Source organism: Neofelis nebulosa, chromosome 2 (assembly GCF_028018385.1).
Source record: "Neofelis nebulosa isolate mNeoNeb1 chromosome 2, mNeoNeb1.pri, whole genome shotgun sequence".
In the NCBI taxonomy this organism is placed as follows: Eukaryota; Metazoa; Chordata; class Mammalia; order Carnivora; family Felidae; genus Neofelis; species Neofelis nebulosa.
Genome location: NC_080783.1, coordinates 58,931,743 through 58,958,077, shown reverse-complemented (window position 1 = coordinate 58,958,077; position 26,335 = coordinate 58,931,743). Strand labels below are relative to the sequence as shown.

At 45.5% G+C, this 26,335-nt stretch overlaps 1 protein-coding gene across 1 annotated transcript in view; it reads right to left on the bottom strand.

The window, feature by feature from the left end:
* The window catches only part of WIPF1 (WAS/WASL interacting protein family member 1), a 124,871-nt gene extending 104,530 nt beyond the window's left edge, over positions 1-20,341 (bottom strand). The window contains exon 1 of the mRNA XM_058713552.1: positions 20,206-20,341. The gene's annotated coding sequence lies outside the window, so the exon portion shown is untranslated. The remainder of the gene's footprint in view (positions 1-20,205) is intronic.
* Between the last annotated feature and the right edge of the window lie 5,994 nt (positions 20,342-26,335).

Here is a 26,335-nt window from a genome sequence, read left to right as displayed (position 1 = left end):
AAACCCCCAGGAGTTCAGAAGAGGAACTAATAAAACATTTTCCCCTTCAAAGCACTTGGCTAATGTTTCCCACTTCAACTTTACAAAGAACCTTGAAGGCAGCCATTAATAGTCGTCATTTTACCAGACCAGAGAGAAAGATTACAAGAAATGTGGGAACAAAACTCAGGAATTCACGCTCCTCCCCAGCCCCCAGCCTTACCGTTTCTAGGGGAGAAGGGCAGAGAGTGGCCTTTGGCTTCCGAGGAGAAGCAGTGAGCTCAACACTCATTTTGTTTTTATCAGGGTTTTATCTGTGAAATTCCCCAATCCCACTGGCACACCCCTGAGATACCAGGGAAGGGCAAATTGCAGGGACCGTTGCAGATACGACAGGGCACGGTGGTAAGAAAACATGTGCAGGTTTTTTTCTTTTTTCCACTTTCCACCACCGAGCTCCTCTGTTTCGGTTGAGCTCAGCAGCACAAGTGCCTTGGATAATCTAGAAATTGCTTCCATATGTGGGCACAGGAAAGAATGTACTCACTGGCTGCCTGAGAAGGAAGCTCTGGACAGCCTCTCTTTCCTGCCAGAAAATGTTTCTCAGGCTGAAGAGAGCCACAGGGTGTTTGAGCTGAAGGAGGTCAGAGGGAGCATCTCCAACCTCCCCAAATAATGGATGAGGAAACTGAGGCCCAAGTTCATAGCGACAATGATGGAGCTAAAACTAGAATCTGGGGCTCCCTGCCTGCCTTGTGATTTGAATGCTCTTTTGCATTTACATTTGGTCTTATCCAAGAGAATTCTTTACATTAAATAGGAGTAAATAACTGAGCAATGTATTAAAAACACAGACAGAGTCTGCTAGGTGGGCCCACCAGTCTGTGAAGGCACATCTCCAAGGTCCCAAAGCCTATGTCCATGTCCCAGAGCCAAAGAGCTACCTGTTTAAGGCAGAATCCCAGGGGATCTTTTGAAAAGTGCAAATTATCCTCAGTTCCCAGCCATTCCTAGCTATTTCCTCTGGGGTTGGGCTATGTGAAACTTGAGCACATGTCTAAAATTGACAGCAGTCATCTTGGGGTTATATTTGTTGTATTTGCTCACTTTTAGGAGGGAAGCCACCCTTTTAGAGTATCTTTCCCAAATCGTATCATGTCTTTGCCTCTTCTCTCAGGAAGCGAATTCCTGCTTCCATGCCTACTCCCCTCCTCCCTCCCAGAACTGTAGCTGATTTAGTACAGCAGCAGGAATGGCAAGAAGTTGGGATCTGGACCAATGGACTCAGGTCCTGAAGGCCCCCACCCAGGGCTGGAAGCTTACATGGAACCCAGCTCAGGGGGCTCCTTTCACTCGCTGCATCAGGACCCACGTCAGGGTCTCCACAGCCCCAGACCACTACTTAGCTCCGTGCTCCATTAGTGCTGGGTTGCTCTGGAACTTAAAACAGACGCCACGGAGGATCCAATAAAGAGTGGTCCCCGAGCACCCTCCTCTCTACAGAAACTTGGGTGATTTAAGCCTAAGTCACATCATCCTGGACTGCCTGACCCAAGAGGTAAACTAAGGGCAGGCTCAGATTCGCAGCCGTGGAAAGTCTGAGTGCCCTCTCTCCTGTTCCCTGGTAGGCCAGGGTCAGCTTGCTCCACGCCACTTGAACTTCTCTCAAAGCCAAGAGCCAGAGCAAGTCATCCCAAGGCCTGCCTAAGAGTCAAACCAGACAAACCTCAACTTTTTAAAGGCTTGCTGTGTGGAGGACCTGAAACTCAGATGGGGTTTAGCAGTTCTGCTACACAGCCCAAACTTTTCTGGGCCTTTCTTACCTGTCCTGTCCCATTTATATGACATTATGACTCAAGTGTGTTAAAGTGCCCTTCAAATAATGTTGTGGGGTGCTCGCTTCGGCAGCACATATACCAAATAATGTTGTGGGTTTGCTTTTTTATTTTTACCTTTTTTTTTTTTTTTTTGAGAGCAGGGGGAGGGGCAGAGAAAGACAGTGGGGTGGGGGAGAGAGAGAGAGAGAGAGAGAGAGAGAGAGAGAGAGAGAGAGAGAGAGAGAGAGAGAAGAGAGAGTCTTAAGCAGGCTCCATCCTCAGCATGGAGCCCAACATGGGGCTTGATCTTACGAACCGTGAGATTGCAACCTGAGCCGAAATCAAGTCGAATGCTTAACCGACTGAGCCACCCAGGTGCCCCCAAATCACGTTTTTTTAAAATACTACCATACAGAATTAGGATTTTTACTAGCCTAGTTGCAAGTACTAATGAGATAACACGGTCTCTGAAGAAACATTGAATACTTAATATAAATGAGACCCAGAACTAGGGATGTAACGCTGAACACAGTCCTGTAACATGGTTCCTTCTTTCAGGGAACGCAGGACGAAGGGGTGTCTCAGGCTCCTGTGTGTCAGTTTATGCTTCCACTTTTCACTACAAACCTTAGTGGACAGAAATCCTTACACGAGGACCCGTGCACTGTGAGCACCGCCGGTCCTCTCCGTGCCAGGACACCATATCGCATGCACTCAAGCGCTTGCGGTGTGAGCGGGGCACAACTCTGCCTCTGGCCCCTCCCTCAGCCATGACCTCCTTTCCCTTCCTTGCTCCTGCCTCGCCATCACTTCTCCACCAGCTTCTAGTGATCAGAAAAGTGAGGGAAACCTCTTTTGGGGCCAGGAAGCCAATGAGACCAGTTTCTACATGTCTGACATGTTTCTGTTCAAATCAGTATTTTTCAAACTGCCGGCTGTTGCCTATTCTCGGACAGACGAGTCAATTGAGTGGGTCGAAATGTGCTTTTTAAAACACATACCATACACACACACACACACACACACACACACACACACACAAAATGTATCGCATTTAGTACGAATGGGAATTGTTTTATAAAACATTTGTTTCTCTTATCTATCTATCTACGTGTACTAGATCTCAATGAAAAATGTACTTCTTACTGTGAGTCATGGTCAAACAAGGTTTCAAAACGCTGGCTCGGACAACGCTTCTTTATGTGGTGTACTCACTGTTCACAGAGAGAGAGATTGCTTTTCAAATACTGCCCAGATGCCACATCCCTTCACGTCTGTTATTCAAGTATAGGAACAGGGCTACCCTCTGAGCATGTCTCTTGTTGTTCTTCAAACTCAACACCACTTGTTGCCTCTGAAATTTTACCGTTTGGAAATATTTTGAGTCTGGAAAGAAGGGACCCACCAGACCCCTGAATCTATACGGGGGAAGTTTCGTCACCTGTGGCTTCTGTATTAGAACTGAGTTCATTTGTGAAGTTCTTCAGCTTTGGGCCCTTGTGTTGCACCTTGTGGGGGACGAAAGGAGGAACTGGCTGGGCTGATTTATGCAATAGGGCTAGTTACGGCACACTCTGCCCCCTAGTTCCTCCAAGCAAGCAGGCCGATACTGGTCTCATGAGAGTTCATCACTTCACACTGCTACTGGGAGAGTAAGGTCAGGAGAAAGTGGGGCCCGCTTTGCACCTGGCCTGGCGCTTGCCCACAGCAGCCCCCTCAGTACCCCCCGACCCCTCGGAGGAGAGCTGGAAACCACTTTCTGCACCATCTAGGCTTACAGAGGCAGACGAACAGCAAGGGGGCAGGAGTAGCCAGAGGGGTCCGGCATCACAGGAGGCTGGCTGACACTGGCACGGCACAAAGGCGGGACGTGTCACCAAAACTGTCATTCTAATCAAGCACAAGGCAGGGAAACCACAGACATGGGAGCAGACACTTATAACTTGGTATTTTTTTAATTTATTTTTATTTTTAGAGAGAGCATGCGAGCAGGGGAGAGGAGCAGAAACAGAGAGAGAATCCCAAACAGGCTCCACACTCAGCATGGAGCCCAAGGCGGGGCTGGATCCTGTGGGCCTAGGATGATGACCTGAGCCAAAATCAAGAATTGAACACTTAACTGACTGAGCCACTCAGATGCCCCTGTTTCATTTTTTTTTTTTTAATGTTTATTTATTTATTGGGGGTGGGGAGAAATCTTAAGGAGGCTCCACATTCAGCATGGAGCCCGACACAAGGTTCAATCTCACAACCGTGAGGTCATGACCTGAGCCAAAATCAAGAGTCGGACACTTAACTGACTGAGCCACCCAGGTGCCCCCAAAACTTCTAACTTTGAATCCTATCTCTGCCTCTGGTTTCTTGCTTAATTCTAGAAGGGGGGTTCCAGGTCATACCAGATAAACAAAAGATCCTGTTATCCTCTGGCCAAGAACAAGGACCTACAGATTTGAGGCTAGAAAGGCCCCATGGGGCTGGTGAGCTGTGCCCCTCCCTGAAAACCTTCCAGATCACATCCAGCTTAAGAATGAACTTGGTTTTGGGGGCACCTGGGTGGCTCAGTAGGTTAAGTGTCTGACTTCAGCTCAGGTCAGGATCTCACAGTTCGTGAGTTTGAGCCCCACATCAGGCTGTCTGCTGTCAGCATGGAACCCACTTTGCATCCTCTGTACTCCTCTCTCTGCCCATCCCTATTCCCCCACCTCGAAAGAAAGAAAGAAAGAAAGAAAGAAAGAAAGAAAGAAAGAAAGAAAGAAGAGAAAAGAATGAACTTGGTTTTGTTTTATCTGTTTCTGGGGACAGCTTTTTTTATTTTGTCTTTCCTGGGCTTGAAAAGATGGCCAGATAAATTGCCACAGAAGTCCCCAAGGGGACTGACAGAACTGCTTGAAGGGAGGGAAGGAATAATTTGTCCCACACCCCTTGGCGGTCCACCAAGAGGGTGCTTTTGAGAACTGCTGGTCAAGGTAGTTTTAATTCCCCCCAAATGCTCTTGTTGTGGGTGGGATCACACAAGACCAGGGATGAAATCAGCCCCAGACAAAGTTACTTTACAGCTCCCTTTGGGCCCATTTTGAGGCAGAAGAGCCCAGAAGTGGGAAACACAGCTCTGGATGCCCTCTGAGTCTCAGGTTTCTGTCTCTCCCTGATGCAGAGCTGACTTCCTCTCCATTCTTGCCTGTGGGGATTCCCAGGCCACTGCTCCGCAGGTACGAAGGTTACCTATAGTTGTCCTTGTCAGCAGAAGTGTCTGTTGGGCCCCTGTGCTTCTGACCCCAGATGTCAGCAGTCTTGCCCAGGTTGCCAGTGGTGCAGAGGTCCGCAGGGAGGCCACCACAGGCTGCCCAAGCCTCTTCCAGGAAGGGCTTAAAATTCTCCATCTCAGTAATGTAGCAAGAGCCCTGCAGCCTGCAGGCCTCTGGGACCCAAAGCCTGGTAGAGACCTGACTGCCTGACAGTCACTCTCAGCAGAAGGGTTTTTTTTTTTTTTTTTAATTTTTTTTTTCAACATTTTTTATTTATTTTTGGGACAGAGAGAGACAGAGCATGAACGGGGGAGGGGCAGAGAGAGAGGGAGACACAGAATCAGAAACAGGCTCCAGGCTCCGAGCCATCAGCCCAGAGCCTGACGCGGGGCTCGAACTCACGGACCGCGAGATCGTGACCTGGCTGAAGTCGGACGCTTAACCGACTGCGCCACCCAGGCGCCCCAATCAGCAGAAGGGTTTTGAGATAGATCTTCCTTTATGGTAAAGAAGTGACCATTCCCCTCTTCTTCCCCATCCCTCTCACTGAACTCTGCTATAAACTGAGCCAGTTCAATTCCTTCACCTTCAAAGCAACGGACTTGAGCAGAGTAGTGGGGACAGATAACTGCTCTCCTGGCCAGGACAGTCTAGAAGGCAGAGGCTTGGCCCTGTGAACTCCACACGAGCCCCTGCCCTGAACACTGCCTTGCCTTTCCTCAGCCGGGCTTTACTGTGGTTTGGACCTGAAGGAGGTTTCCAGCTGCACCCCTCACACTTTAGGGCAGTGTTAGCTTTGGCCTTGTCCAATAAGGAAATGGACCATTCTATGTTCCACCTGTAACTTAAAAAGAAAATCACTTAGGGACTATTTTATCCAATCTTGGGCAGGGAAAAAAGCACTGGGCTGGAACTCGGCAGGCCTGTGTTCTCGCATCAACTCTGCTACCAACCAGCCTTGGCCTTGGGAAAGCCACCTAACTTCTCTGGGGTTCTGTTTCTTCACCTGTGAAGTGGGAGGACGGGCAAAAAGATCTTTATCTTCACTTTGCTTCCTAACTCCAATATTCTGTTATTTTATAAGAGGTTCTATGTTTTACAGTTGAGTATTAATGTTTTTTAATGTTTACTTTTGAGGGAGAGAGAAACAGAGCATGAGCAGTGGAGGAGGGGCAGGGGTAGGGGGAGACACAGAATCTGAAGCCGGCTCCCAGCTCCAAGCTCTCAGCACAGATCCCCACTCGGGGCTCGCACCCACAAACCGCGAGATAATGACCTGAGCTGAAGTTGGACGCTTAACCGACTGAGCCATCCAGGTGCCCCTACAGTTGAGTATTACACTCCTTTCCCCTCAGCTAAATATAACCTGTGTTATTCATTTTATTCTTGAGAAAATAATGTGATGCTAGTCAATGACACCAGTCTTAGGCAGCACTTGTGACACTCTATGAAGATTTTCTTCCTCACTAGAGACACTGCAGTCTTAGAGGGTCATTTAGAATGTATGTCTGTGACGGGAGTCAGGTGTCAAAGTGGATGATTCAGAGAGAAGTTACTGCTGGACCCAAAACACCACTGAAGAGGAGGTTGGTCTTCACTGCTTCAGGCTGTCCTTTCCCAGTGGGCTGGTGCCCCTAACCCAGACACATGAGGGAAAACAGAGGAACAGAAAGCTCGGGTCATTTTCCCAGAACACTGTACCAGTGATCAGTCATCTGCTTGAAAAAAGCTGGGGCCATTTAGGTCCTTTCCAATTTTCTGCCCCTCGCTGAAGAGCCAGAGGGCGGGGTGGGCATCACAGTTCAGAGCGGGCTCTGAAGCCACATGAACTGGACCGAATCTGGACTCTGCTAAGTGAATGGTGTGAACTTGGGCAAGTTTGTTCCCCACAAATTCCTCATCTGCTAAATGAAGACAACAGTGCCTGCCTCATAGCATCATCATATGGATTCAGTGGGCTAATTTATTAGAGCGTTTAGAACATTACCTGGTACATAGTAAGCAATATCTATGTTAGATACTATTATGATTATCACTTGTAAAAATGATGACTGGAAATCTGGAGGAATAATTCATTTTTTACTTCTGCGAGTAAGCATGCGAAAAGCAGGCAACCTCTTATTTCTGTTTCTGTTTCCTAAGGAGTTCTTTCGAAGAGCAGACCATCGCTTAGGCCAGCTCACCAAGAGTCCCTATACTTGCAGCCCCCTGCCCAGAAACCTCATTAACAGGGGACCTTCTTGGACGGGTGGGGGAGGTTAAGGATCTCACTCCTTTCACTCCATGGCTCCCGGCCCCAAGCTGAGGCTTCTCCCTGCAGCTTGAAACCACCAGATTCTTTTCCCTGCTGTCACTGCTGACCTCTGCACTCTGTCCACCACCAGAAGCCTCTTCCCTTTTCCTCTCCCCCTCTGTGTTGCTGGAGCCAGAGCTGAAGCGGAGCACAGGGGAAGTTTCCACTAGGACTTCATCCTCTCTTGGGCCTCGGGGCTGAAACTCAAAAACACTTTCTCCTAGTCACAACCTTATCTAAGATGGTGGTTAGGCTCTCTTGGGCACCAGTCCTAAGGTTCAGTTTCCTGGGTAGACAAGTTTGTCTAACCTCTCTGTAAAGCAGAAAGTCCACAGGGGCACCATTGGCCAGCCTGTTGGCCCAGGATCTTTCCATGCATAACTGGAGATCCTGTAATGTTAGCACCAATCTCAAGAAGCAAAAGCAGCACACAGTTTCTTGGAAGATATCCAAGATGGTCTGCCTCCGAGCCAAAATAGCAACGTGTTGTTCCTCAGGCCACGAGTAAGAAATGCAAACAAGAGACTCAACCAGCAATGCTCACAACCACCAACCAATGAGCATATGACAGAACTCTTAAGGTGAAGCCCCATCTGGGTATTTTTATCCGTTCCCAGGAATCACCACCATCACAGTGAAGCAACACACAGTCACCTGCGTATGGTGTTTTTGTCTGAGCCTATACAAAAAGCACCTGAGTGAGCAATGACCTCTGCCTTCTAAAAAGCCACAAAGGCTCATGCGTGTACCATCCCAGCAATGGGGGCACCTGGACGGCTCAGTTGGTTAAGCATCTGACTCTTGATTTCCACTCAGGTCACATGATCTCACGGTTCCTGGGTTTGAGCCCCGCACTGGGCTGCACACTGACAGTGTGTAGCCTGCTTGGGATTCTTTCTCCCTGTCTCTGCCCCTGCCTGGCTTGGGCACATGCATGCATGCTCTCTCTCTCTCTCTCTCAAAATAAATAAATATTTAAAAATTTAAGCCCCAGCAGTGGACTTTCCTAATGAAGTTTGGAACTGGTGCCTTGTGGTTATATCTGAAGTGCTCCATAAAAGGAGTAAACAGATGGGGGCGCCTGGGTGGCTCAGTGGGTTGAGCGTCTGACTTCGGCTCACGTCATGATCTCACAGTTCGTGAGTTCGAGCCCTGCGCCGGGCTCTGTGCTGACAGCTCGGAGCCTAAAGCCTGCTTTGGATTCTATATCTCCCTTCTCTCTGTTCCTCCCCTGCTTGCGCTCTGTCTCCCTCCCTCTCAAAAATAAATAAAGGTTAAAAAAAAATTTTTTTAAAAGGGTAAGCGAATGATGCATGCACACGTGTATAGTAGATGGTGAGGACAGGCGGTTTCAGGGTTATGACCGTGTGTGTCCTAATAGAAAATAAGGGTCAGTATAATGGATGTGTATACGCATATAGTGAGGTAGTGTGATTTTCACTGGATGTAAATAAAACAAGATCTGCTAGGCATACCTGGACAGCGTCTAGCGGAAATCCCACCTCCACCAATGACATTACAAAGAAAATCTCAGGGTAATAGCTAATGTTCTTTCTTCAGCAAGTACACAATGAGATTCAAGCATAAGAACTCAGGGAGTTTGCTGGAATATAACTCGATTTCATATATTACACATAACACACATACACTATTTTAGCTAAATGAGAGATGCCACTTGTTTATCAAACATTTAGTCAAAAACAGGCAAGGTGAAATTTCAGAGTCATCGGGCCTCTGACTGATAAGTTAAAATGTTTCTGAGTGCACTGTTTATAGACGGTGCCCAATGGGGAGCCGCTGTAAGCCCCTGAACAGGCATCCCAGACATCCTCTGAGCCTCAGTCTCCCCATCCCTACAGCTTTCTCCACTCAACTTCCACATAGTGTTTTATTGTTGTCAAGGTCACAGGACCACTGGCATTCAAGCCGGAACTGGAAGTGTTGAGCTCCTATCTTTCTGCTCTGTCCACCTTCCCAATCTACTTTGACCAGAGGATCCAATGAAAAAGACATCAAATAAATGAGCCGGTTGATAGCAGGACTTAACCTGAAAGTGGCTTAATTTTCAAGAGTCCACACTGCCTCTGAGGATTGAAAGGCATCTAAAGGCAGAGGCAGAGCGAAAGGAAAGGAGAGCACAGGGGCCACGTGCATCAGTACATGGGGGCCCTCAGAAGATGCGAGCGTTCGCAAATCCCAGCGCTGAGACTATGGTAGATCTCGAGAGAAAAGCTGCCAATTCCCCGGGGGGGGGGGGGGGGGGAACTACTCTCCCTCCCCATTGACCACTCACCAGCCAAAACCTAATGGCAGCTGCCTACCAAGGTTAGCCCTACCTGAAGCCACCCAGGCAACAGGAACCCAATCCCACCTCAGGATTCTGGGAGTCTGGACCAGTGGACTTCTGGCCTTGAGCACGACTTGTATTTTTAAGTGGTGGAGGGAGAGTTCAGGGTCCCTCAGATTGGGCCACGCGGGGAGACACTGGGTCTAGAGACTTCCCCGTTCTCCTCAGACGCCCTGTCTTCCCATAACGAAGTCTCCAGCAAGGCTGACCGCGAGAACCAGAACACGGGACTGCGTTCTCTGAACCCACTCAACTTTCATGGACCTTTGGGGCTCTGCACAAGGACACCCACCCTGAGGAACTGCTCTGGCTACATCAGGTCAGGACTCCAGCGTCCGCCTCTCTTGGGAACTCACGTCCTCTGCCCGATTTAGCTCCCTCTAGTCAGACATGTCAGTTCGCCTGTCTGGTCTGGGGCCGCTTTCCCAGCATGAGGCCCTTGGCTTGTCGCAGCTCTGGCAGTTTGGGCAGAACATACAGACTTATCTTTCAGGGGACTCTGATCTGGACAATTCAGACTCGTTCAGGAGACTCCGTCCTTCGAAGGTATGACTTGGATGTGTTCTTTTTCTGAACAGGACATCCCTTTCTGAAGCATCTGAGCCTTTAAAACACTAACATTAGAAACAGAGTAAAATTTAATGAAGGCAAACATCAAGGACTCACAGGATTTCTTCATTTTCAGTTCGGACTTCTGCTGCCCAGACACAATCTTTCTGCATCTGCATCAGGTTAGCTACAAAGCCCTGTCATTATTCTGGGCTACACAATGCTGGCCCGACCTCCCCGAGTACAAGAAATTGTGCTGATTGATTTAGTTATTCTGTTCCTATAAACGACCCCAGTTGTGCAGATGTTTCTGATTAACCAATGTACTGCTGGAGTTATATACAAATAATTTTCTAATGAACTCAGCGACTAGCAGAACAGGAGACGTGGGATCTAGTCCCACCTCCCAGAAAAACAAGCAAGAGCAACGGTGCAGGGGCTTTTCAGCAATGTTCCAGGTTTAAATTCCTATCTGCTGTGATTCACTTTTTCCTCTTGATGTAATCCGCTATAACTTAGAACGAATGCTCTCAAAGAACCTTTGTCTTCAGATTTCTGGACTCGAAAGGGAAACTCCGTTAGCTCTGTGAGCTCAAAACTCCTTTAAAATTTCCCATCTTTTGTATTTCATAAATTTCTGTTTTTATTAAAACATTTATATTTCTGGAGACAATTTCTTAAATAATATACTTTTACGAGAAAATTGGGACTGAAGAGTCTACATTGACTTTATTATAAAGAGAAATCAAGTGTTTTGTTTCACTTCAATACAGAACGATTAGGCTCAGTGAGGTTAGGCTCAAATTTTTCTCCTCCAGTTCTAGAAGACAAATCACATGCACATTAGAAAATTAAGGAAAAGACAAGACATGAATAATTCAAATGAATGGGATTTTTTAAAGTAAAGATAGTGACAAGTGCTCCCTGCAGAAATCATTTGAAACAAAACAGGAAACAGAGATTAGAAAGCTTATCCTTCTAAAATAAATTATGCTGGCAAGGATATGGGGGAAACAGATATTTTCAAGTAGTGTTAGTGGGACCGTGAATTACTACAACTTTTGGAAAGTAATACCACTTTGGGGACTCTGACAGACAAAGATAAAAGCTTCTGTATGTTAGCTCGTTCAAATTTACACACATGGATGTTCAGAGAAGAACTGTTGCTATATATAGCACAAAACTTGAAACAACCTGAATGGTTAAATTGTGGCATGTGAAGCAGCCATGATATAAATAAATGAGTTTTTTAATTTTTAAAAAAATTTTTTTAATGAGTTTTTTGATTTGGAGAGAATGTCTATGATGCTTTGGTATGTTAAAAAAAAATCTGTGGATCTCAAAAAGATATCTGCACTCCCATATTCATTGCAGCATTATTCACAATAGCCAAGAGAGAGAAACCACCTACATGTCCACTGGTAGGTGAATGCATAAAGACGATGTACTATATACACACCATGGAGTATTACTCAGCCAAGAGAAAGACATCCTACCATTTGTGACAACACGGAAGGACCTTGAGGGTATTATGCTAGGTGAAACAAGTCAGACAGGGGAAGACAAAATGCCATATGATCTGGCTTAGTGGAATCTAAAGAGCCAAACCTGTAGAAACAGAAAGTAGAGTGGTGGTTACTAGGAGCTGTTGGGGGTGGGGGGGAATGGGGAGATGTTGGTCAAAGGGTACAAACTTGTGATTAGATGAGTAAGTCCTAGGGATCTAATGCACAGCATTGCGATTATAGTTAGCAATAGTGAAACTGCGTACTTGAAAGTATATATTTGCAATCATACATGTTCTCCCCACAAAAGAGAAATGATAATTATGTGACAGTGATGGAGGTGTTAAAGCTATGGTGGTGATCATATTGCCATATATAACTGTATCAAATCAGCACACTGTACCCTTACACTTACACAATGTTATATGTCAACTGCATCTCAACAAAAAAATCTTGTAGCCTAATGTGTATGTTCCTATTTTTAACAGAAAAAAAATATATGTGCACATGCATTTGTATATACTTATATAAGCAGAGACAGAGGAAGGACACATCCTGAACAGATAACATTACCTTGAGGAGTTAGAATCTGAGTGAGATAAGAGAAAACTATTAGCCTTTTCTTCATATAGTTCTTCCGTTTTTGTCTTAAAAATTTTTTTTTGATGTTTATTTATTTTTTGAGAGAGAGAGAGAGCACAAGCAGGGGAGGGGCAGAGAGAGAGAGGGAGACACAGAACCCAAAGCAGGCTCCAGTCTCTGAGCTGTTAGTGCAGAGCCTGATGCAGGGCTCGAACTCGTGAACCATGGAGATCATGACCTGAGCCAAAGTCGGATGCTTAACTGAGCCAGAGACTGAGCATTTGGTCTGGTGGCTTTCTGAGCTCCAGGACACACAGCACTTCATCACAGCAATGTAGAGGTGATGCACACAGAACTTCTGTATAGAAAGGGGTTTTATGATTTAAATAATACCACAGTAACACATTGTCCTTTAACCAGTTGAGAATTTTTTTCCTTTGCTTCTCCCACTTTCTTATCAAGAAAGGAAGGAAGGAAGGAAGGAAGGAAGGAAGGAAGGAAGGAAGGAAGGAAGAAAGAAAGAAACAAAGAAAATTAAAGGAGAGAGATGTTTAAATACAGAGGTTTTAGTTCCAACATCTTATAAAATGTCACTCAAGACTTGCCCTAGTTTTAACAATAATCTAATTTCTGAATGTGTCTCAAATCACAAAAAAAAAAAATAAAATTTTTTTTTTTTAAAACAGTGCTTAAAACTCTAGGGAAAAGAACAGTATGAAATTTTACTCAAAAAAACCTGAGATATTTTAAATTGACGCTGTGGGTTATTTCTTAACCCATGCATGGCAATCAAATCTTGGCTCTCATAGATAAGAATAGGCACTGCTCAACATAAATTGCTATACTACTTCCTAAAAAGGTTTTTAAAAGGTCTTCAACTACTCTGCCTTTTTTCCAGACCCTCAAAACCTGAATTGGAAATTTTAGTACCATCTGAAATCCTGTCTTAGTGTCTCTCAGCCTGCCTTCTGGGATCTGGGAAAGCAAACAGCTTAGACTTCTCTCATTCTCCCTCTCCACCCCTTTTTCTCTCAAATCCATACCACAGTCCTTCCAGAAAGTTCCTCCCTCACCACCTACATGTGCTGCTTATGACAGGGGCCTGTTCAAGAAGAGCCCATTTTTTTCCCTCTTATATCTCAGGCTGATCTGACTGTCTCCATTATCTAAATATCCATCCCCACAACACAAGACTACTGTGGTTAAGACACTGATCTCACTGTTTACATTTTCAGGAAAAAAAATAGCTAGGGTACATGTTTTCTCAAGATCTTCTCCAAGGTCTAAAGGTTCTCTACTTTTAAAATCTATTCTGCTGTGAGGGTGGGAGCAGGGAAGTCTCAGCATTTCTTGAAATATTACTTGGTAACATGTTTAACATTTCAACATTGCATCACTCTGGGATGTGGCCACATTTCTCGTGTGGTCCTTCTCAGGCCTAAATTCTTCAGTCAACAGACATAATCTCCTGCATATGTCTATAGAAAAATGCATGGAGGGTTTCAGAAATGGGTTGGGGAGACACAAGTGGTTGAAAGCAAGAAATTTAACCAACTGCCCACTTGGTCTGTGTATGCCAATTAAATGACTATAGTTATTCTGTTAGTGAATGAATGGTTGTTGGACTTGACTCAATGGATTAATTATTTGGGCATCATTAGCAAAAGCCAGCAGGTGAGCTGATGGTCACTGAACTGTGCAATAAGAGTGCAAACTCTAATGAGTGACTGTGGACACCAATAATGCACCACTCATATATATATATATATATATATATATATATATATATATATGCTATATATATACATATATATATATATACAGTATATATATTATGTTTTATATATACATAATATATACATATAGAATACATAAAGTGTATATATATGATATATACATTATTGCTACAGTAGAATTCTATGCAGCTGTGAGAATACAGTAGTCCTAGGGGCACTTGGATGGCTCAGTTGGTTAAGCATCTGACTCTTGATTTCAGTTCAGGTCATGCTCTCACGGTTCGTGAGTCTGAGCCCTGCATTGGGCTCTAAACTGATGGTACACAGCATGCTTGGAATTCTCTCTCTTTCCCTCTCTCTCTGCCCCTCTCCTGATGGTGCTCTCTCCATCTCAAACTAAATAAATAAACTTAAAACATAGTAGTACTATGTCCAAGAAATACTAAAAAGGTAAAACAAACAAAATGCAAACAATATCCATGTAACACAGTCTCAAATATGCAAGTAGATGGTGGTGTGGGGGAAGGCAGAAGAGGGAGAATAGGAGAAATGTAACCAACTGCATTTAGGTGTTGTAACGAGGTAAGGTGTACATATTACACATATTTAAACTAGTCAAGTATTATGAAAGAACAATTTATATATTTAAATAATATAAACTTATATAGATATATACTAAGTGGAGTATGTATTGTGTAGGTAAGAAAATAGAAAATAAATAAAAATAAACTTTTAAGTTGTAGTGGTCTCTTCTTTATTTTACAATACTCTCCTTTTATTGACTGTTAGCAAAGTCTATTATTTTTCTTCTTAACAAGTATTTGTGGCCAAGTTGAGGAATCTATAGGATTCAACATCAGGTGAAGAGAAGGGGCAGTGTGGAGAAGAAAAGGCAATGCAAAGGCATCCAGATGGGAATGGAACATAATAGTTTAGATGGAGCCCACCACATGCAAAGCAGTATATAATATGGATGAAGGTGAAATTGAGGGTCAAGGGTGCAGAGTTTGGAATCAGAATGGCGTGGGTTTCAATACTAGCTCTCTCACTAGCTATGTGACCTTGGGCACATTACCTAACTTCTCTCAGCCTCAGGTTCCATGTATATGAGCAGACCCTACATCACAGGGTTGTGTAGCTACTAAATGATTCAATTAAATGACACACAGTAAGTGGTAACATTAAAGAAAGCAAGTGGAAGAAGGAGGGAGAATGGAAGGAAGACAGGGAGGAAGAAAGGAAGGAAGGAGAGATTTTTTTTTAAAGCTTAGGCCAAATTTGAAGAATTTGATTCCCTTAATCTAACTAAGACATACAAGAAAATTGAAAAGAAGAAACTGTGTTATACTGGAAAGATGGCTTACTAGAAGAGAAAAAAAATATATCCATAGTGAGTAATGCTAAAATGTTAAATAACGTAACACCACAGTGACATGTTTTTACCATGTGAGCCATGCTTACTGAAGCTTCTAAACTAAAATTGTAGGTGACTGTGTCTCCTGTCTATCTTAGCTAAGTTCTTTTATTGAGTATTAGCAAAGCCTATTTTTTGACTTCTCAGCAAGTATTTACGACTGATCTGAGGACTGTAATGCTAAGCATGCATCCCAGGAATCCACACAGGGGCCACCCCACGGTTTTAGGTGCTATTCCTGTGACCTAAGCAGCCCAGCCTTGGGCAGGCAGTCTAATCCACTGGTCACCCTCACACTGGTGATGGCCACCATGATTGTTACTATGTGCCACTTCCTAGTGCCAAGGGACCAGGGTATAGTGCGTCTTGTCTTTGCTTTCCCACCCTTTATCTGCCCCAATAACTTCAGCAGAGTAGGCTTGACTGGGTAAGCAGATCACAGGCTGCTGGCCCCCAAACACTGAGATTCTGCTCTGTGAGATTCCTCCTTCTCCAGCTGGTAAGAGAATACACGAGGTGATTGGGGTGAAAACACTCAACAAATTACAGACTGTTAAGGGATTATTATATGTTAATTTATAAAAAAGGCTGTTGCCATGTTTAGGCTGTTTTTGTATTTCCATTTGACAAAAGGAATGCCAACAGTGTTTTGCATACACTAACACTGGTAATAGTGATAATAATGGCTCACAAATACCAAGCGGCAGCAGCAGCACAGTCCCGGACAATCTGCTAAACAATCCACGACCATGACTTCACTGGACCCTCGCAACCCTACAGGATGAGGTGGTTACTCTCATTTTAAAGGCAAAGAAACAGAGGTCAAAGAACTTGCAGAAGACAGAGCTGGCACCAGAAGCAAGATCGACCCAACCTCCAGACCCATGCTTTAACCTTGCACGTGACAGCGTATCAGCACAACCTAGGGGAGGGGGCTCTCAGCAAACAGATTCTGGGCCTCACCCAGATTTACAGAATCAAGTTTTTATAAGCTTCTAGTGACACCCATGGCGAAGGAGCAGAATATTTCAATACTAGTCCATGTGTGTTAAGCAGAACAGCATGACTTAACTAACTGTATGACTGTATCAAATAACTGTATTATTACAAAGTATTCAAAGGACAGAATTATTCTGACCTGACAGTAATCCCTACAGGGTAGGAACAAGTGACAAATGTTGGGCTGGGTGATACAATGAGGCTGAGGGATGAAGCATTAATTTGTCACAGCAAAGTGGAACCAGAACTGTTCCTCACTGGGGCAGGGAAGGGGGACCGCAATGGCGACGGGCCCATTAGCCTTCCTATGCCTGGCCCATCAATATTTGTTAAATGGGCAAATCAGTGAAGGATGGACTCCCCCCAGCTGGAAGCAATTTCATTCTCCTCGAAATTCCTTGTATTTGACCTGTATCTTTTTTTTTTTTTTTTTTTTTTTTTACCTTATTTACCACATTCTGACTTGCATTTCACTGTTTGAAAGCTGCCTCATCTCTACCAGAAGGTAAGGGTCCAGGGGCAAACTCCATCTCTTTCTGAGCAATGTCTCCCACTCCACTGCCGTGCCCTATGGCACAGCGGCGACCCCTAGCAGGGACCCTCAATGCTAAATGAGTATCTGGCTGGATTCCAACTGAGATTGGAATCTTCACTGATGTGGGTCCTGGCTATTCTCCAGGCTATGCCTCCCAACCTTCCAACACTTGGTGTAACTGTGGACTGCTGGGACACACTGGCGGAGAGACCTCTGTATGGGAATCATGAGGAATTTGGTGGGCCTCACCGGAGGGCAGGCTTCAGGAAGACCATAACTCTGGGAGACAGAATCCTGAATACGAGATGCTTAAAAACAAAGGGATTACAGCCAACAAATAAAAGGTGCTTTTCTTTAGTTTTGTTCTCCTGATGTGCACTGCAGAAACCATATGTTTCCTAAAATTACAACCATAGTTAGGAACACCCTGAAATATCAGACAGTGACATGGACCCAGGAATGAATACTTCCCACAAAAGTAAGCTCATCCCTGGCCAGAGCACCTGAGACAGTACATTTGAAAGGTAAGAGCATACCAACTTCTCTCCCCCCCTTACCACTTGAGCTCTTTATCACTCTTTTATCTTGGTGCTATACACTGCATGGTGTCCCTCTGATGCCTTGTGCTGTGCTGCCTTTTGCTGTTTCCTACTTCATCACCCTACCTGATCCTCACACCATGTGATGGACAAAGAGCAAAGTTTATCAACCCCATTTCTTGGATGAGGTAAGTTGAGTCTCAAGTTGCATGATATGCCAAGGGCACACGAAAGTGGCTGAACTCCCACAAGAGATTTAATTGGGGGAAATAAACAAATGGAAGAAGGCATGAATGTCTCCAGTTGTACGTAATTTCCTTGTCTGTAAATGTCCCAGAATTTTATCTGACCTTGCTTACAAATCACTTTGCTCTATATTACCAAACCCGAAAGAGTTCATGTGCTTGCCAGGGAGCCAAAGTGATGGCAGGGTTGGGTAGGTCCCAAGGAAGAAGATGACATGACTAAAATGTTCAATAACATCTTCCAATGACTGATAAATGGAGACAGAAGATGTGGTATATACACACATATATACATGGTATACACACACACACACACACACACACACACACACACACTGAAATATTACTCAGCGATCAAAAAGAATGAAATCTTGCCATATGCAATAAGATGCATAGAACTAGAGTATATTATGCTATGTGAAATAAGTCAGAAAAACACAAATATCATATTTTACTCATGTGGAATTTAAGAAACAGAACAGATGAACATAGGGGAAGGGAAGGAAAAATAAGATAAAAACAAACCGGGAGACAAACCATAAGAGGTTCTTAAATACAGAGAACAGGGGCACCTGGGTGGCTCAGTCGGTTGAGCGTCCAGCTTCGGCTCAGGTCATGATCTCTCGCTCTGTGAGTTCCAGCCCCGCGTCAGGCTCTGTGCTGACAGCTCAGAGCCTGGAACCTGCTTCGGATTCTGTGTCCCCCTCTCTCTCTGCCCCTCCCCGACTTGTGCTCTGTCTCTCTCTGTCTCAGAAATAAATACACATTTTTAAAAAATTAAAAAAAATACAGAGAACAAACTGAGGGTTGCTGGCAGGGTGTATGTAGGGTCAGGGGATGGGCTAAATGGGCGAGGGGAATTAAGGAGGACACTTGCTGGGAGGAGCACTGGGTGTTATATGTAAGTGATGAATCACTAAATTCTACTCCTGAAACCAATACCGTGCTATATGTTAACTAACTTGGAGTTAAATAAATTTTTTAAAAAATCTGCAAAGTCTAGCCTGCACACTTCCATAACAGCTAATGGGCTCCTACAGATGGATGGGGGTTTTTTGGTTCCCGAGAACCTCGACCTTGAGGGGATAACAGGCAGGTAAAGACACAGAGCAAGAGCAGAAGGCAGTGTTGTGAGCACCAGAAGGAGAGGCAAGACGCAAAATGCTGATGGCGTACGGGGCTCTCTCAACTCAGAAAGTCAAAGGGTAATTTATACAAACTACAAACCAAACCAAACAAAACCTCCTTGGAGTTACTTCATCCGTTCTAGGAAAAGGCATTTTTGAGGAGGAAAAATATGCCAATGACTCAAAGTGAAGCTAAAGTATTGTTTTGAAATTGCCTTGGGAGACTGGCAGAAGAAAACCCACCCAGGGTGGGACTGTGTCCAGGGACTCCGCGGCAGCACTGCCTCGACACGCAGGGCCAGCGATTGAGGGTGGGGTCCAGGGACTATCCGGGGGACAGCCGTTACATGCAACTTTAAGAAAAAGGGACAAAGTCTAACCGGTCACTGCTAACAACTTGAGAGCGTTCCTCAGAACGGAGATAAGGCCAGAAGCCAGAGGCCCAGGAAGGAATATTCCTCTGGGATAACGCAGGACCAAGAGCGGGCACAGACACACCCTTTGTTAATTTCAAAGTCTAACCACCAGTCGAAGTCGCCTCCGACTGGGTCAGCTGGTTTCTTTTACGCTTGCAACGTTCTTCAACGGTTCTTTTTTAGAGAGAAAAATGTGTTCGCAGAAAGAGGTAGGGGGAGTGAGACTGAAGTCAGGCTGTCCGGAAAGTCCGGGAGAGGCCCCGGGCAAGGGGAAAGGCGCTGACGGGGACTGGAAGCGCCTCTAAGGTCAATGCGCACATCTAACCCGCGCGTCTATACCGACCACAGAGCGAGCAGCGGGCTGCAGGCGGGAGCCCAGTTTCGGGAGCCGCGTTGCGAGATGAGCTCGATTCCACCAGCGGAGAAGGCGAGGCGGTTCCTGGGCACGAACCGGCCCGGGGATACCCGAAAGTCCCCATCCGCCCGAGCTGGGGGTGTAGATGCGGCCCCAGCGCATCCCCGCCAAGCCCCTGCCGCGGGGAACTACGGCCGCCGCGGGACCCGAGCCCCCACCCCACTCCTCCCCGCCGCGGCCCCGGGGTCGGGGGAGCCCAGGAACGCGCGCGCCCAGGCGGGAGGCGCCCCGCGCCCGTGGCCCCGCCGTCCGCGGCCCCTTCCTTCCCGGTCCGGCCCCTCCCGAGGCCGCGCGCCCGCGCCCACCGCCCGCCGCGGACGCAGCCCCGACGCCTCCGGCCGCCCCCGGCCGCTGCCGCGCGGCGCTCCCCACCCCGCCGTCCAGCCCTGCCCTCCCCGGCGGCCGCGGGCGTCTCCCCGGGAGCCGCCTTGAGACCCCGCGCCCCGGTCGCGCGTCCCTTACCGCGCAGCGGCTCCGGGCGGCTCCAGGGCCCCGCGGCGCGCGGGGCATTTTTTTCCGGGAAACTTCTCCCCGGTCCGTAGGGCTGAGCCGGCCGGGCAGGAAAAGCGCTCAGCGCCGGGAGGCTGCGACCATCCGGGAACTTCGCGGAGATGTAAACCCTCCCCCTCGACTCCCCGTCCCCCCCGCCTCCTGCGGCCCCGCCGCATGTGGACGCGCCGCGAGGCCGCCGCCGGCCCTTCGTCCTCTCCTCCGGGCGCCGCGCCCGCCCCGCCTTTCTCCCGAGCTCTGCGCCCCTCTCCGCCCCCGGTCGCCCAGAGGAGCGTGGCGAGAGTGGGGTGCTAGGTGGCTGGGGCTCGTGGGTCCCTGTGTCCGCTCCCTGAGCAGTGAAGGCACGCGGCGGCGGGGTCCAGGACGGGCTGCTGCAGAGAAGCGGGAACTAGAAGGTGTGTACGACAGAGGGCCCTTTCCCCGGGACCCCGCATCCTCGCTCGCCAGCTCCCCGCCGCTGGGGGTCCGAAGGAAAGCCTTCTCCCATCGCCCTCTCCTCTGTTCTCAAAAGAGGGGGTCCAGCTTTGAATCACCTTAAATTAAAATTCATGTTAAAAATGAACTTCAAAAGAGAGTGGAACCCACAGGGGCCCACTTGCAAGTGCATCCGTCTCCCCGTCCCCTGTGTGGGGACAACGGTGCGGCTCTTCCCGTGGGGAGATGCCGTTCCGCCCCTCCACACGGGTGGGGTCCTTTCAGTAGTTTCGCCTCGAGAGGGGATGGGCTTATCAGGTACCCACATCCTCAGACACGGTAGGATCACAATAAACATTTGGAGAAAGTGAAGAAGGTTCTACTCCATCGCCAGGGCTAACTCTCTTTACCAGGCTTGGACCAGCTGAGAAAGCGCCAGGACTCTTAAAGAAAAGTTAACACACACCCAGACGCCCCAGGTACTAGAATGTGTGCATTTGAAAACAACCACAAGGTATGATCAATGTAATAACCACTTGACCATAGGTTAAAATATCAAGGTTGTGTATCCCTCTGAATAAAAGCAAAAAGGGTGGGAATATGCACTCTCAGGGATTGATGTCCTAGGCTGAGGAAGTCATTCCTCCTTGACTTTAGGCTGTTCCTGTTCCTCCACCGTTCCCATACACACATTTGTATCTTGACGTACTCTTAACAGGGACAACAGTGCTTCTGGAAAAAGGTGAAGTAACGTGTAAACCCGTCCTATTGACAAACTTTGGTTCCTAAGTATACCCGCCTTTTGAAGGTTTATTATATATTTGTCTTTCTTTTTAAGCCATTTCTATGGTAATATGCACGGGTTATGTTTTATATAAAACAGGGACCAGTGATTTCCTATATCAATATATTACTCCAGACTTGAAAACATACCAAGAGCAGTTATCACAGTGTGGCATGGAAGTTAAACCGAGGAGCTGCCTGGTTTCCTTGCAAGCTCTCTAAAGCCTCTTTTTTTTTTTTTTTTTTTGCTTCGAATAGGCATAACGAGAATTCTTACCTCCTAGGGTTGTTGTAAAGATTAAATGTGATAATCCCTCTAAAGATGAGCAGAGTAGTGGCACACGAGTAGAACAGGAATCTTATCTTTGACTCCCCAAAGTTCAGCAGAGTACCTGTGCCCTGGGACCAATACTTGCCAGAAAAAGAACTCTCTTCAGTTTGCATCTTTCAAAGATCCAAGTAAATTTTAGCATTGGTATACACAAAAGGAAATTATGAAGGTAACATACATGCCCCCACCCATTATTTCATCATTGGAAGCCCAAAATCAATGATATCCTGAATTGTCCACTGGTTTAAATCGCCCTTGAGGCCAGTGTCCAGAATGCGTCTGGCTCTCTCTCAGTCACCAGTACTTCTCTCAATAGTCAAAACCTGAATAATATTTCATCAGTGGTAATTTTCTAGATTCAATAAGTGGGCTATAATTGTGTACAATGTTAACATTTGGGAAAGACGAGTGAACTGTATCTGGAAACATTCTTTTTTAATTTTTGCAACTTAGTTGTAAATTTGAAATACTTTGAAGCTGAAAAACTTCCTAATATTTTTTAATTAAAAAAAAATGATGGGGCGCTTTGGTGCACAGTCAGTTAAGCATCTGACTTTGGCTCAGGTCATGATCTCACTGTTAGTGAGTTCGAGCCCCATGTTGGGTCTGCACCAACAATGCAGAGCCTGCTTGGGATTCTCTCTCTCTGTCTCTCTCTTCCTCTCCCTCCCTCCCTCCCTCTCTCTCTTTCTCTGGCTTCCTCCACCCCCCCCCCTTGTGCTTTCTCTCTCTCTCTCAAAATAAATAAATAAACTTAAAAACAATGGGGGCACCTGAGTGGCTCAGTGGTTAAGTGTCCAACTTCAACTCGTGTAATGATCTCACAGTTTGTGAATTCGAGCCCCACGTTGGGCTGTCTGCTGTAAGCACAGAGCCTGCTTTAGATCCTCTGCCTCCCTCTCTCTCTGCCCCTTCCCTGCTCGTGTGTGCTCTTTCTGTCTCAAAAATAAATAAACAAATAAATAAAATAAAAATAAAAGAAAGAAAGAAAGAAAGAAAGAAAGAAAGAAAGAAAGAAAGAAAGAAAGAAAGAAAGAAAGAAAGAAAGAACCTGAGTGCCTAGGTAGCTTGGTTGCCTGAGCGTATGACTCTTGATTTTGGCTGGGGTGGTGATCCCAGGGTAGTGGGATCAAGCCTGTGTCAGGCTCTGTGTTTAGTGTGGAGCCTGCTTAGGATTCTCTCTCTCTCTCTCTCTCTCTCTCTCTCTCTCTCTCTCTCTCTCTCTGCCCCTTACCCTCCTCGAGCACTCTGTCTCTCCAAAAACCAAAACAAAACAAAAAAGAAGAAAAAAAAAAGAAAACCTAAAATTCTACAAGAGATACCCTCTTCCTTGGGTAATGCCAAGGTGTAGCTTAAAATGAAAGATACTGGTGTTAGTCGTAGGCAAAGGTACTCTGCTAATAAACCTTTGCCGTCATGTATGCTTTGATATAAATGCGTTAATAGGAGAAAATGGTTCGTTGAATTTTGTTTGAAGATGAAGGTGGTCTAGAAATGTCATGATGCGGGAAGTAAGGAGAAGGGAGGGAGGTAGAAGGACATGGAGATTGACTAGATAAAGACAAGTTTAGCAGAGCAGAATATTGTTTAATCCATATATCTGCTTACCATTTCATAGCTACCGTGCTGGGAACTCGAAACTAGGCTATGGTGGCTTAGAACTTCCCTTGTTATAACGATTAGTTATGTACCTTAAGCACTCGTTTAACACCTGTCTTGGCCCGTAGACTGTAGTAGCCCCAGTTTAGAGGGAGAGGCACGTGGCGGGAACTGCTTGCTTCACCACCGTGTTGGCACATTCTTCGTACTGATTACCACGTGATAAAGTGAATGCCATGACTAGGCTGGGCCCTTGCACATATAGAATCTCATTTAATTCTCACAGCAACTTTGCGAAATAGATAATTGTCCCCATTTTATAGGTGAGGGAGCTGTGACTTGGAGAGCTTAGGACACCTGCCCCAAGATCACTCAGCTGGGGAATCCCAGAACCCAGATTATCCTGACACTGACACCCTTGCTCTGGTGTGCCTGCCGTCTCTTGACTTGTTCCCAGGTTGACTCCACCCCTGAGCTTCTGCTGGTGTGAATGGCCTCAATTAACTAGCATCCGGACTCCGTGGTGCCAAATAGCAAAAGAAGAAAATATTATACTTACCTTTGTAGAGAATTTTTGAAGTTCAGGTAGATCTGGTGAAAGGCTGTATGTTACCTTGAATGATTTGGGTTCTCTCTTCTGAATTAATGCAGGGAAGAAAGGGAATGCTATGTAGGATAACATGATTGGCCAGGGGATTGTACTGGAAATTAGGGTGTATGCGGGGAGGAAAAAATCTGGTCCACAGCTTTGCACTCAGTGGGTGGTCAGTGCATAGTTAGTGGATTTACTGGCTTCCGGAACTGAAGGACTCAGCTTTTTTTGTTGTTTGTCTATTTTTGAAAGGGTTGGGGACTGGCGGCCGGCAGCACGGAGATCAAGGGAGACAGAATCCCAAACAGGCTCTACACTGTCAGGGTGGAGCCTGAGGTGGGGCTTGATCCCTTGAACAGAACAGTGAGATCATGACCTGAGCCAAAATCAAGAGTCAAGGCCGCTCAACTGACTGAGTCACCCAGGCACCCCTGAAAGGATTCAGCTCTTAAAAGCTGAATATTTTACTTATTTGTATCACACCTTATTCGAAAACAACTTAAAATAGTAAGAGTTGAATATGATGAAATTTACATCTGGGGCTGCAGATTTACTAGAATGTTTTTGATCTTTATTTTTAATTGAAATATAGTTAACATAGGTTATTAGCTTCAGATGTACAAGGTGGTAATTTGACTTTTATACACATTACAAAATGATCACGATAAGTATAGTTACCATCTGTCACCATATGAAGTTGTTACAACATTATTAACTACATTTCCTTTGTTGTACTTTACATCCCTGTATTTATTTGTTTTAAAACTGGAAGTTTGTATCTCTTAATCCCCTTCACCTATTTTGCCCATCCCCCTACCTCTCAACCTTCTGGCAACTACCAGTATGTTTTCTGTATTTATGAATCTGCTTCTGTTCTGTTTTGTTTTTTAGAATCCACAAATAAGTGAAAGTATATGGTATTTGTTTTTCTCTGTTTGACTTATTTTACCTGGCATAATTCCTTCTAGGTCCATCCATGTTGTCACAAGTAGCAAGATCCATTCTTTTTATGGCTGAATAATATTTCATTGTGTGTGTATGTGTGTGTATGTGTATGTTTATGTATATATATATACACACACATATATACATACCACATCGCTTTATCCATTCAACTCTCAATGGACACTTAGGTTGCTTCCATATCTTAGCCATTGTAAATAACACTGCAGTGAACATAAGGGTGCATATATCTTTTTGAATTAGTGTTTTGTTTTCTTCGGGTAAACACCCTGAAGTGCAATTTCTGGATCATACCATAGTTCTGGGGTTTTTTGTTTGTTTTGTTTTGTTTTGTTTGTTTTCAAGATTTTTGTTTTAAGTACTCTCTACACCCATCGTGGGGCTTGAACTTACAACTCTGAGATCAAGAGTCCCATGCTCTGCTGATTGAGCCAGCCGGTAACCCCCGTAGTTCTCTTTTTAAGTTTTTGAGGAACCTCCATGCTGTTTTCCACACTGGCTGCACCAATTTATACTCTCATCAATAGTGCACAAGGGTTCCCTTTTCTCCACTTCCTTGCCAACACTTGTTATTTCTTATCTTTTTGATAATAGCCATTCTGACAGGTGTGAAGTGATATTTCATTGTGTGGGGTTTTTTTTTAATTTTTTTTAATGCTTATTTATTATTGAGAGAGAGAGACAGAGCATGAGTCGGGGAGGGGCGGGCAGAGAGAGGGAGACACAGAATCTGAAACAGGCTCCAGGCTCTGAGCTGTTAGCACAGAGCCCAATGCAGGGCTCGAACCCACAGACCTCAAGATCATGACCTGAGCCGAAGTCGGATGCTTAACCGACTGAGCCACCCAGGCGCCCCTCGAGGTTTTGATGTGAATTTCCCTGATGACTGGTGGTGTAGAGCATGTTTTCATGTGTAGGTTGGCCATCTGTATGTCTTCTTGGAAAAAATGTCTATTTAGGTCCTCTGCCCATTTTTTAAATTGGATTGTTTTTTTGGTGTTGAGTTGTGTAAGTTCTTTATATATTTTGGATACTAACCCCTTATCAGATACGTCATTTGCAAATATCTTCTCCTATTCAGTAGATTGCCTTTCCGTTTCGTTGATGGTTTCCTTTACTGTGCAAAACCTTGTTAGTTTGACATAGTCTCATTTGTTTATTTTTGCTTTTGTTGCCTTTGCCTGAGGAGACAGATCCAAAAAAAAATATATCGCTGTTAGCAATACTCCGATATCTAAGAGTTTACTGCCATGTTTTCTTTTAGGAGTTTTATGGCTTTAGGTCTCACATTTAGGTCTTTAATCTATTTTGAGTATTGTGTATGGTGTAAGAAAGCGGTCCAGTTTCATTCTTTTCCATGTAGCTGTCCAGTTTTCTCAACACCGTTTACTGATAATACT